This window comes from Anabrus simplex, chromosome 9, assembly GCF_040414725.1.
Source record: "Anabrus simplex isolate iqAnaSimp1 chromosome 9, ASM4041472v1, whole genome shotgun sequence".
In the NCBI taxonomy this organism is placed as follows: Eukaryota; Metazoa; Arthropoda; class Insecta; order Orthoptera; family Tettigoniidae; genus Anabrus; species Anabrus simplex.
The window spans coordinates 53,912,854-53,926,569 of record NC_090273.1 but is presented as its reverse complement, the minus strand read 5'-3'; the positions used below and the strand labels follow the sequence as shown (position 1 = coordinate 53,926,569).

At 40.7% G+C, this 13,716-nt stretch overlaps 1 protein-coding gene across 1 annotated transcript in view; it reads left to right on the top strand.

Annotated features, from left to right (window-relative positions):
• LOC137502156 (neuroglobin-like) overlaps positions 1–13,716 on the top strand; it is a 580,803-nt gene that overhangs the window by 533,261 nt on the left and 33,826 nt on the right. The window lies entirely within an intron of this gene.

The following is a 13,716-nucleotide window of genomic DNA, read 5'->3' as shown; positions in this document are numbered from 1 at the left end:
AGAGAGAGAGAGAGCAAAAGAGACGGATGGGAGTGAGATGTATGGACGGAACTGTTTACGAGACGTAGAAAGAATTCAATAATTGTAAAAAGTCAACCTCTTAAAAGGTAATACAATAAAACTGTACCTTTTTCTGCATTTAGGACGACACTCACTTCCGTTTGATTTCAATCAATCAATCAATGAATCAATCAATCAATCAATCAATCACCACTGATATGCAGTTAGCGCAGTCGCCCTGGTGGCAGATTCCCTATCTGTTGTTTACCTAGCATTTTCTTAAATAATTGCGAAAAATTTGAAAATTTATTGAACATCTCCCTTGATAATTTATTTCAATCCCTAACTCCTTTTTCTATAAACCAATATTTGCCCAAATTTGTCCTCTTGAATTCCAACTTCATCTTCATATTGTGATAATTCCTACTTTTGAAAACACCACCCAAACTTATTCGTCTACTAATGTCATTCAACGCCATGTCCCCACTGACAGCTCGGAACATACCACTTGATAGAGCAGCCCAAACTTAGCAAAATTTCCGCAACGCTACTCTTTTGTAGGAAATCACCCCATCAAATCTACTGCTTTTCTTTGCATTTGTATATTTCTCGAATCAAGTAATCCTGGTGAGGGTCCCATACACTGGAATCATAATCTATTTTGGGTCTTACAGAGACACTTAGAGGCCCTTTCCTTTACTTCATTACTAAAACCCCTAAATATTCTCATAACTAGAGACGGGAATTTGCCTATTTTATTCCTGTGCTCAGAAACGTAGGCTTTTGAGATATAAATCCGTTTCAGGTTCCTCTAAGCTAGATTTAGTTGGTTTTATTGTGCCTATAAATGCCTATTTCAGGGGTTTGTGCCTATTGGGAGTATAATTGCCTATTCGATGCCTATTTGATGCCTTTTTAATCTATTTTAAAGAAGCCAGTTTTCTTCCAGTGCATTATATTGTAACATGTGCTCGACAGTATTATCTTCTCATTTCTCAAGATCTGCTTACCCCCCACGAACAAAAATGGGAATTCTTGGAAGTCACCAGAAATAGTTCTTGGGAAATTTCCGTCAGGAGAAACAAGGAACAATTTGACCTCGAAGCCTTCAACCCCTCCAACATTCTAAGACATATGCGAGAACCAATCAACGTCCAACCCTTATACCTCCTTCACGATGTGAACTGTTGTACGCGTACGCTTTATCTTCAGAACGCGTTCCGATTTATTGTGAAGAAGAAGGGTGTTTGTGGCAAAACCCGAAGAAAAATCATCGGCCGAGTTGGATGTGCGCTTAGGGGCGTGCAGGTGTGAGCTTGCATCCGGGAGATAGTGGGTTCGAGCCCCACTGTCGGCAGCCCTGAAGACGGTTTTCTGTGGTTTCCCATTCTCACACCAGGCAAATACTGGGGCTGTACCTTAATTAAGGCCACGGTCGCTTCCTTCCCACTCCTAGGCCTTTCCCATCCCATCGTCCCCATAAGACCTATCTGTGTCGGCGTAACGTAAAAAATGTAATTCCAAAGAAAAATCGTCGAAGTCCTACTGGCTGAAGTGGTGGATCACAGGGGATCCCAATTTCACTACGGATGGAAAGGTAGTCTTCTGCCAAGCTTGGTAAGTTCGTTTGTTCCTTTTATCATTTTGCGTAACTGAACTACGATCGCATTTCATTGTAGCATTTATAGGCCTATTCATTTACGTATTGTGAAAAGTTATTTTGTTGCAATGCTATATTAGTCGTGAACTGTCAATAATTTATATTACTAAAATGTAGATAATCATTTTATTACTGAACGAGGAGTTAGCTTGCCGATAGTCTCTTGTCACAGAGTGGTTGAAAATTAAAAATCGGTAATTTGAACTCTGATTCAATTCCCGCGAAAATAGAAATTTAAAACTGAAATATTTTATTTCTGTCTTTCTTTCTATTCTTTTCTTTCTTTCTTTCTTTCTTTCTTTCTTTCTTTCTTTCTTTCTTTCTTTCTTTCTTTCTTTCTTAATCTGTTTACCCTCCAGGGTACGTTTTTTCCTCGGACTCAGTGAAGAATCCCACCTCTACCGTGTCAAGGGCAGTGTCCTGGAGCGTGAGACTTTGGATCAGGGAATACAACCGGGGAGAATGACTAGTACCTTTACCAGACAGCCTCACCTTCTATGCTGAACAGGGGCCTTGTGAAGGCATGGAAAGATTGGAAGAGACAGGCAAATAAGAGGGAAGGAACTGGCCACGTCTTTAAGTTAGGTACCATCTCGGCATTTCCCTGAGGAGAAGTGGGAAACCACAGAAAAGCATTTCGAGGATGGTTGAGGTGGGAATTTTATTTTTTGCTAGCGGCTTTACATCGCACCGACACAGATGGGTCTTATTGCGACGATGGGATAGCAAAGGTCTAGGAGTTGGAAGGAAGCGGTCATGGCCTTAATTAAGGTACAGCCCTAGCATTTGCCTGGTGTGAAAATGGGAAACCACGGAAAATCATCTTCATGGCTGTTGACAGTGGGATTCGAACCCACTATCTCCCGGATGCGAGCTCACAGCACGGCCAACTCGCCCGGTGACAATGGTTTAGAAATGTCGAAGGAATGTCGACTGAATTACAATAATATATATGTTCTGTAAATTTTGAGCAGGTTCCAATCAAATCTCAACCAATGCACTTCTGGTGAGTTTCGATGTGGAATTCTTGTTCACAAAAGTGCCGATTGACTCAGCCATGTCCCTCATTGAGCATCTGTCCCCTGAGGACATTACTAAGCTATTTCACCACTGCATGATTTCAATCTATTTCTTATGTGGTGGGCAAATTTACGAGCAGACGGATGGGGTGGTTATGGGAAGTCCACTCTGTCCGATAGTGACTAATTTCTTTATGCAGCATTTTGAGAGGGAGGCTATTGCTTCGGCGCCCGTCAAACGTATGATTTGGTGAAAGTATATGGATGACACATTTTTTTTAGTACGGACAGAAGGTCCTTTGAAACTTCATGTATTTTCAAAATACTTAAATCAGCAATATCCTTCAATTACATTCACCACGGAGATGGAGTCAGAAGGATGCCTTCCTTTCTTGGATGTTCTAGTAAGAAAGAAACCGAATGGCTCCTTAGGACATACCGTCTATCGTAATCCTACTCACACAACTCACTACCTCCATGGAGATTCTCGCCACCAATCAGCACAACAAACAGGGCATTCTCACGTCACTCGCCACGAGAGCCACACGATTTTGTGAACTATCAAATATCTAGGAGGAGATGGACACACTCAAAGTCACGTTCAAGGGTAATGGTTACAACGATGTACAGATTCATAGACCCCTGCATCCCAAAGGGACAACTAATCAAAGCTCACAGAAAGAAGAAGTGAAGGGAACTGCCTACCTGCCTTACATTCACAACACCATAGACAGAATTACCAAGGTCCTTCGCAAGTATAATATAAAAACGGTGTTTGGTGCCGTCACTAAAATTGCTCATAGTTTAGGTAAAAGCAAGTACAAATTGTCCTCACTATTACAGCCTGGGACGTACAAAATACCCTGTACTTGTGGCAAGGTATACATTAGCCAAACATGCCGGTCCATTGGGACTCGCACAAGGAACACCAAAGAAATATCCGTCTCAACCAGCCACACAAGTCAGCAATAGCTGAGCACGCCCTGTCGTAGGGTCATGATGTGTTCCAAGATGTTCGAGCTCTTACCCACACTAAATATTACAGATGTAGGATTATACGGGAAGCTGTGGAAATACGTAAAAATCCTAACAATTTCAACAGGGACACTGACTATCAGTTAACACGTGGTTGCCAGACATTAAGGATTTACGTAGGTAGTTCTCATCCCTGTCCCTTCACTATTGTTATTTAGTTTCTGTGTTTTCCAAATTCGTACGTTCCTCATCAGCAGTTGGTCCATTCCAAGCTATGTGTTAATGTCATAGGGGGTGTATTCTGCCCGAAAGGCAGGTCCGAAACACCGCAGAGGTGTGCCTGAGCCGGAGTTTACGCACGGTAGGGTGGCCAGCTCCTTTCCGCTCCTCCATTCCCTTACCCCCAACCAACAGCGCGTGGCATTCCATCCAAATCTTTACCACGACCAATGCTGCTTAACTTCGGAGATCTCATGGGATCCGGTGTTTGAACACAGCTACGGCCATTGGCTTAATGTCATATCGGAGCTTAATATTGTCAGCTCCTGCTTGGCGCGATGTGCCAGCATACAGCGAGCCACCTGGTGACGAACGAGCATACCACAACAGTTCACCAACGGTAAAGATTTCTTAAATTCAAACTTCTTCGTGGACTGTCGATATTTTCTTGTGAAGACGCAGAGCAAAGTTCTCTGCCAAACGTAAAGAATTTCACCTTGTTTCCTTGACACTGTATAAGCCCAAAACCCCATATTATCATGTCTACAGTGTATTCTTGTTACTCGCCTCAATTCCGTAATGTAGCGATAGTAGCATACATTCTAGGGGTTCTGATAGGCATTACCCCTGACATATATGCAAAACTCACAGCATTATCGTTGTGCAAGTTAGTGTATACTTGTTATTCGCTTCAATAATGTTATTGGTTTTACATCCCACTAACTACTCTTTTGCGGTATTCAGAGACCCCGAGGTGCCGGAATTTAGTAGTTTTACGCGCCAGTAAAGCTGGCGTATGTTCTTATTCGCTTCTTTTCCATAAAGTAGCGATAGTAGCATACATTCTAGGGGTTATGATGGACCGTACCCCTAATGTGTATGCAAAACTCATAGCATAACTGTTGTGCAGGCTAATGTATATTTGTTTCTCGCTTCAGTAAGTTTGTATTCTACATATTATTACTGCCTACAATTCCGGGCTCTATACATCACCACAGCCGAATGGTAGATAGTAACGCGGGTCAGTGGGCAGACATGGGATAGCGCTCCAACGCTGAGTTGGAATGGCCTGAGATAGACCACCCGATCATCTGCGAGGTAGTACATATGCAAGACGCAGACATATATGGTTTAATGTGTATCTTACATGTTCCTATATTCATTATAAACGGTCTAGCATCAAAGAAATAAATACAAGATGTGTTAAGTTACTTCAAGCTCTTGCAAATTATGTTCCTTGAATGTAAACAAAAACGGGAGAAACCACAACGATAAGTACCTTAGAAGTTCCTTTGAATTATTCCTCACATTACACTTTGAGAATTAGCACTTCTAAGAAGTTCTACAAGCACTTCAATTCTCAGGAAACTTCTTCTCCCTCTCAAGGTAGTGAATATAACATCTGTGAGAGAAAAACTTCTTCTACATGTTAATGATGTTTATGTAGCACAACCAGAACTAAAAGAATATTCATCGTATTAATGACGTTAATTGCTTATACCGTTTTTTCTCGTTTCACTTTAATGGTTATTGGCATCGCTGTGAAGATAAAGAATATCCTTCAACGGTTTCTTTACAGTACATTTTAGCTATCAATACCAATCACACGGTGCATATTAACAACTGTAATGGCATGAAATATGTTTAATACTAAATATTCGTCGGTGCATTGTAATATTATGGATTGGCATCATACAGCCTTCATTTCTAGATTCTCTTCGTATGTGACATACAACAGCAAGAATAATCATCATTCTTTCTTTCTTAATCTGTTTACCCTCCAGGCCTGGAGGAGAAGTGGGAAACCACGGAAAACCACTTCGAGGATGGCTGAGGTGCGAATCGAACCCGCCTCTAGTCAGTTGACTTCCCGAGGCTGAGTTGACCCCGTTCCAGCCCTCGTACCACTTTTCAAATTTAGTGGCAGAGCCGAGAATCGAACCCGGGTCTCCGGGGTTGGCACGTAATCACGCTAATCACGTAATCACGTGATCACCATAGAGGCGGACAGTAATAAATAATAATAATAATAATATTAATAATAATAATAATAATAATAATAATAATAATAATAATAATAATCCTCCCATGCGAACCATGTGATCTTGCCGCGGTTGGGAGGCTTGCGTGTCCCAATGAAGCAGATAGCCGAACCGCAGGTGCAACCATATCGGATGGGTATCTGTTGAGAGACCGGACTAAGGAATGGTTCATCGAAAGGGGGTAGCAGCCTTTCGGTAGTTGCAAGGGCGGCAGTGTAGATGATTGACGGATACGGCCTTGTAATAATACTCAACATGGCTTAGCTATGTTTATACTGCTACACGGCTGAAAGCAACGGTAAACTACAGCCGTAGCTACCTCCCGAGGATATGCAGCTCATTCTGTATGAATGATGTACTGATGATGGCTTCCTCCAGGGTAAAATATTTCGGAGGTAAACTAGTCCCCCATTCGGATCTCCGGGTGGGGACTACACGAGAGGGGGCGATCATCAGGAAGATGGATACTGACATTTTCCGAGTCGGAGCGTGGAATGTTAGAAGTTTGAATCGCTGTGGTAGGTTAGAGAATCTGGAAAGGGAGATGGATGGACTAAAGTTATATGTAGTTGGTATAAATGAAGTACGTTGGCAGGAAGAACAGGACTTTTGGTCAGGCGACTACCGAATTATCAACACAAAATCAGACAGGGGAAATGCAGGAGTTGGTTTAATAATGAATAAGAAAATAGGGCAGCGGGTAAGCTACTACGACCAGCATAATGAAAGAATTATTGTCGTCAAGATAGACACCAAACCAATGCCCACCACAATAGTTCAGGTCTATATGCCTACTAGTTCAGCGGATGATAAGGAAATCGAAAGAATATATGAAGAGATAGAAGATTTAGGGCTGGTTTACACGGGTAGAGTAGCGAGGCGAGTAGAGTGGATAGTAGAGCTACTAGCATCGTGTAAACGACCGGGATAGTAGCAAGTAGAGTAGAGTAGTTAGTAGGCAGTAGAGTAGAGTGGGTTTCCGCTGCGGTAAAGTAACTCTACCACTATCCTTCCCCCTCCACCGGAACCGAGCTCCGAGAGCTGGCGGAGAAGTCCGAGGACGCTCGATTTTTCAGCTGGCGCGTCATTCGACTGCTGTATTTGCATGTGTGTACAGACGGTGGTATTACGTTGAGCGTTTGTTTGGCGGCAAAATGAAGTGGACGGAAGAAGAAACTTGCAAATTTGTGGAGCTGTACAGCGAAAAAGAATGTTTATGGAACATAAACAGGGTTACTTATAGAAATAAGAATATGAGACGGGCGGCGGAAGAGGACTTGATTGCGAAAATGGGTAAAGAGGGTTTTGGGTTAACGGAATTGAAACAGAAAATAAAAAATTTACGATGTACATACAATCAAGAACTCATGAAAATACGAAGATCCAAGAAGTCTGGAGGTGGTGCCGCAGACATCTACACTCGAAGATGAAACATAAAATATAAACAAGTGTCAGCTGGATTTTCACTTAATATGAAGATTTCTCAAGTTTCAATGTTACACAGCGTGTTCATCATGTGTCTCGACATGTTTAAGTTAGGCAATACAATGGTGCAGGACTGTGTACATTAATCATATTAATAACATACATAGGGATCTTCTACATATCACTTGCCACTGCCGTTAATTTTCAGCAATAACAGCAATTTCCCCAACAAATTGAATAGTTTCCATATGTTGTTTGGAATATCCAAAATAATTATTGTTTACAGTACAGTGTCAGATCTAGAAGCTTAAGCTCTACACCTGGGCCGTACAAGCAACGAACAAAAAAAAATTAAATAGATCAATAATCGTGATATTTATGGCGAAGAAGCTACTGCAAATTAGGCCTACGCCAGCGTAATTTACAGTGTATCTTACTTATGGCCTGTTACGTCTCAAAACTCACGACTGCAAACTAATAGCTAAATTAATATTCCAATGAGTCTCAAAATTCACGACTCGGGATAGCAGTTGCCTGCGATGACGGCAGGAGGGGTGAGGTGCGCCTTGACTCACTCACCAGGCCTCTCCTGAGGCCACAATACCATTAACATTATATCAAAAGGAAAAATACGTTATATTACCTTTAATACCACAGAAAAATGTTTTGATAATAATAATAATAATAATAATAATAATAATAATAATAATAATAATAATAATAATAATACACCTCTGTGTCATTCACCGACCATTATTTTCCCCTGTGTGTTGGGGTGGCAGACTAACATCCACAGTATCCTCTGCCTATCGTAAGAGATGACTAAAAGGGGCCCCAGGGGTACTTACATTTTTTAGAAAAGGCCATTGTCTTTCTTTGCCCGAAACCTTCATTTTCTCGAAGAATGGGCCACCTTCCATTTTTTCCCTCTGATTAGTATTAATAGAGGATGGCTGCCCAGTTGCACTCCCTCTTAAAACAGTAATCACCACCACTACCTTTTCCTTCATTGTTTTCAACACTTATTGATTTTTAATGAACCTTTCCACATTTTCTTGGCTGAGGAAAGAACCACCATCATAAAATATCATCAACATCAGCACTGTGGAGTCTTTTTTAAGTCATATAGCAACAAAACGTCAAAGATAGCGATTGGCTACTTCGCTATATTTTAGATAAAATTCTGACACATTATAATTTATGATTTTATAAATTTGGTGACCCAAGTAGTCAATACTACGAGTATATAACATTGCGTATCGTGTAATCGCGTGGGGGCGTGATGTAATATATTAATCTATGCTAAGTAAGGCATCTGGGAGTACATGACTCAGTCATACGTGTGGAGCATGAGTTCATATTATTTTGGGAAAGCGTATCAGAGACCGTTCATCATACTCGCCCACTTTCTGAAGGGAATGGAGATAAGTAATTTAATTTCCCTGCGATGAGATTCATGACCAAATTAATCTCTAATGAAACTATATGAGTGAATTAACAGTCGTAATATTTAATATCGGTAAAATAAAGTTTCTTATATAAGTAAATGCCGTCTTCTGGCCTCATAATAGAACTAAGCCCCGGTAATTACTACCAACTGAAAATTTATTTTAACTATCAGCAGGCAATATACCTACTTTAATTTTATGTCGTCCGGCTGCATGGATACATGGTTAGCATGCTGGCCTGTGGTCCAATGGGCCCAGGGAGTCCCAGGTTCGACTCCTGGCCGGGATTTTCACTTTCATTTGTGAATTCCTATGGCTCGGGAACTGAGTGTTTGTGCCGTCTTCAGCATTGGACTTCATGGATTGCAAAAAAGAGGCGTATTTCTATTTTTCATCTATTCACATAATTCAATCGATTATCCATCCGACACACTTACACCGAAAAATTTATTCATGACGCAACCGATTATTCTACGCGATATAACTGAATGATATTTGAAATTCATTTGATTATTCATTCCATTATTTAAATAACCGGATGGAAGCTATTTGATTTTTAAAAAATATCCGATTATATCATCACTAGTAGGGTGGGCATATATCCATTCAAAGAAGAACTGGTCCTGCTCGTGAGGTTTGAGACTGGCCCAGATAGAGAAACCTATTCTTGCTAACCCTCTTCTTAGAATTCGTGAATTTTGATATTCGTGAGTTTTGAGACTCGTGGGTTCTGAGACGACACACTGATGGCCAATGGGTATTATTTCTATAACTTTTGAAATGAATTCTGTAAAATTTCATTCGGATAAGATTTAGGTTGGCTGAAATACAAAAAGATGGAAATAGAAATATCACTACAGTCTAACTGGCGAAAGGAGTACCTCGCCCCTTCACCGTGGAACAAAAACCTTCGCCAGAATTATGATCTATAATTAGACTGGAGCTCGTTCATATAGTTTTATCTTAGAAATCACCACTAAAGTATTCACAGACGAAGACTAGTAAAATCCTGAGGGAATGATTACACTGTCGTTACTTTCTGTACAATAATGAATAAAGTCATAAAAATTCAATCGTTTGTGTTCCTGGGTTAAAATATATGCTTGTATTGCCAGGGAACTGCTCCTTCATTAACAAAATGATTCCTGAGACGATCCCTCATGTTCTTGGCCAACTGTGTCGAATTTGTCCCCCCCATATTTCTCCAAATTGCCAAGTTCTCTCAGAATTAATGCCGATGCCCCGAGTGTATCTCTCCTGCTAAGCCAGCCTCTTACCCATTCCCTTTTTTCCTCATTTACTTCTTCTTCTAACGCTTCACTAACCTCTTGCAGTAATATGTTTGTAAATGTCTTTAAACACTTCCTTACGATGTGCTTACGTCTTGACATGGTGCTACTACTGTACTCTACTCTACTGTATGACTCTACTCCCGTATGAACGATACGAGTGTCAACTCTACCAGACAGCGGTAGAGTAGAGTAACGTGGCTACTCCTAACTACTCTACTCGCCTCGCTACTCTACCCGTGTAAACCAGCCCTTAATACAATATGTAAATGGTGACGAGAATCTAATTGTGATGGGAGACTGGAATGCAGTGGTAGGCCAAGGAAGAGAAGGTAATACGGTAGGAGAATTTGGATTGGGACAAAGGAACGAAAGAGGAAGTCGGCTGGTTGAATTCTGCACTGATCAGAATTTAGTCCTTGCCAATACTTGGTTCAAACACCACAAACGACGGCTTTATACGTGGACGAGACCTGGAGACACTGAAAGGTATCAAATAGACTTCATTATGATTAGGCAGAGATTCAGAAACCAGGTGTTGGATTTCAAAACTTTCCCAGGAGCAGACATGGACTCTGACCATAACTTGTTGGTCATGAAATGCCATCTGAAGTTGAAGAAATTGAAGAAAGGAAAGAATGCAAAAAGATGGGATCTAGACAAGTTCAAAGAAAAGAGTGTGAAGGATTGTTTCAAGGAACATGTTGCACAAGGGATAAATGAAAAGACTAAAGGAAGCACAATAGAGGAAGAGTGGAGTCATGAAAAATGAAGTCAGTAGGGCTGCTGAAGAAATGTTAGGAAGGAAGAATAGATCAGCTAAGAATCAATGGATAACTCAGGAGATACTAGACCTGATTGATTAACGACGAAAATACAAGAATGCTAGAAATGAAGAGGTCAGACAAGAATACAGGCGATTAAAGAATCAAGTGGATAGAAAGTGCAAGGTAGCTAAGGAAGAATGGCTGAAGGAGAAGTGCAAGGATGTCGAAGGTTGTATGGTCCTGGGAAAGGTAGATGCTGCATACAGGAAAATCATGGAAACCTTTGGAAAAAGGAAATCTAGGTGTATGAATATTAAGAGCTCAAATGGAAAGCCACTTCTAGGGAAAGAAGACAAAGCAGAAAGATGGCAGGAGCATATCCAACAGTTGTATCAAGGTAAAGATGTCGATAATTTGGTTCTGGAACATGAAGAGGCTGTTGGTGCTGATGAAATGGGAGGCCCAATTTTGAGGTCAGAGTTTGAGAGAGCTGTACGTGACCTATATAGAAACAAGGCACCTGGAATTGATGACATTCCCTCTGAATTACTGACTGCCTAAGGAGAAACTGGCGTGGCAAGGTTATTCCATTTAGTGTGTAAGATGTATAAGACAGGAGAAGTCCATCCGATTTTCGGCAGAATGTTGTTATACCTATTCCCAAGAAAGCCGGTGCTGACAGGTGTGAAAACTACCGCACCATTAGTTTAGTATCTCATGCCTGCAAAATTTTAACACGTATTATTTACAGAAGAATGGAAAAACAAGTTGAAGCTGAGTTGGGAGAAGATCAATTTGGCTTCAGAAGAAATGTAGGAACACGTGAAGCAATCCTGACTTTACGTCTGATCTTAGAGGATCGAATCAAGAAGGACAAGTCCACGTACATGGCATTCGTATATCTAGAAAAGGCATTCGATAATGTTGATTGAACCAAGCTATTTACGACTCTGAAGGTGATTGGGATCAGATACCGAGAAAGAAGAATTATCTACAATCTGTATAAAAATCAGTCTGGAGTGATAAGAATCGCGGGCTTTGAAAAAGAAACAGCAATCCAGAAAGGAGTGAGGCAAGGCTGCAGTTTGTCCTCCCTCCTCTTCAATGTTTACATAGAACAGGCAGTAAAGAAAATCAAAGAGTAATTTGGAAAGAGAATCACAGTCAAAGAAGAGGAAATCAAAACCTTGGCATTTGCCGATGATGTTGTTATTTTATCTGAGACTGCAGAGGACCTCGAGAAGCTGCTGAATGGTATGGACGAAGTCTTGAGTAAGGAGTACAAGATGAAAATAAATAAGTCCAAAACAAAAGTAATGGAGTGCAGTCGAACGAAGGCAGGTGATGCAGGGAATATTAGATTAGGAAATGAAGTCTTAAAGGAAGTAGATGGATATTGTTACCTGGATAGTAAAATAACTAACGATGGCAGAAGTAAGGAGGACATAAGAAGCATATTAGCACAAGCAAGGAAGAGCTTTCTTAAGGAAAGAAATTTTCTGACTTCAAACATTGATATAGGAATTAGAAAGATGTTTTCGAAGACTTTCGTGTGGAACGTGGCATTATATGGAAGTGAAACATGGACGATAACTAGCTCAGAAAGAAAGAGAATAGAAGCTTTTGAAATGTGGTGTTATAGAAGAATGCTGAAGGTGAGATGGATAGATCGAATCACGAATGAAGAGATACTGAATCGAATGGGTGAGAGGAGATCGATTTGGCTAAATTTGACGAGAAGAAGAGATAGAATGATAGGACACATCTTAAGACATCCAGGACTTGCTCAGTTGGTTTTTGAAGGAAGTGTAGGTGGTAAGAACGGTAGGGGTAGACCAAGGTATGAATATGATAAGCAGATTAGAGCAGATGTAGGATGCAATAGTTACGTAGAAATGAAAAGGTTACCACAGGATAGGGTGGCATGGAGAACTGATGACTCAAACAACAACAACAACAACAACAACAACAACAACAATCATAATCATCATTGCACCGGGGGTATGCCTTCTCCAGCCAATTAAACTGCGCTCCTTCTATAAGGCCATCTATGTAATTTTCCTTGAACTGATGTAGTATAAGATAGTTTGGTTTCCAACTGTTAGATGTCTCTACCATCGGTCTAAGTACCCCTTCTGGCGGGATGAACGATTATTAATTCTAAGGGAAAATTGATTTTTACCATTGGCTAACCTTAGTTTTTAAAGATTGTTTTGTTCATGTATCAAAGTTGTGAACACTTCTGCTGGTTTCTTATCCAAAATCAGTCAACCTATCAGAATTTTGTAAATATTTTCTGTAGGCAATTAAAATCATGGGTGTGTACAAAAATTCAGCCTATCAGTAAAGAGTTCTGGAATCTTCTCCTCGAAAAATACTATAAAATCTGGACGCTTTAGGGCCGTATTTTCTTCTTATTGCTCCAGTTTATTGAGTGCAGCGCGTTCTAACGGAGGCGGTGGCTGTGGGCAGCGTACGGAAGGCCCAGAAAGCAAGGTAATGGCAGAATTTTTATAAGCATGTGATAGTTCATGCAGATAGCTTGAGGGGAAGGTTTCAACCTCTTTTATTTCGTGTAATTTCTAAATCTGGTGGTTGAAATGTAGAATTTTCGGCCAGTCTGAGGACTCTGTTCTACTGTATTTCCTACTGGTAAATATGTAATGTACGGAAACAAACAGTGATTACCCTCTGTTGATTCCCATTCAACTTGGTATGAGGTGACTAAAGTTTCTAAACCCTTAAAATTCTTAACCCTCCTTCGGTATTTAATGTTTCTCATTTAGTCACCCCTCTGTAGAATAGGCTTAGCCTCTGTATCATTGGGCCATAAGCCCACTTAGGGTTTTAAGATTTTCTAGAAGGAGTGCAA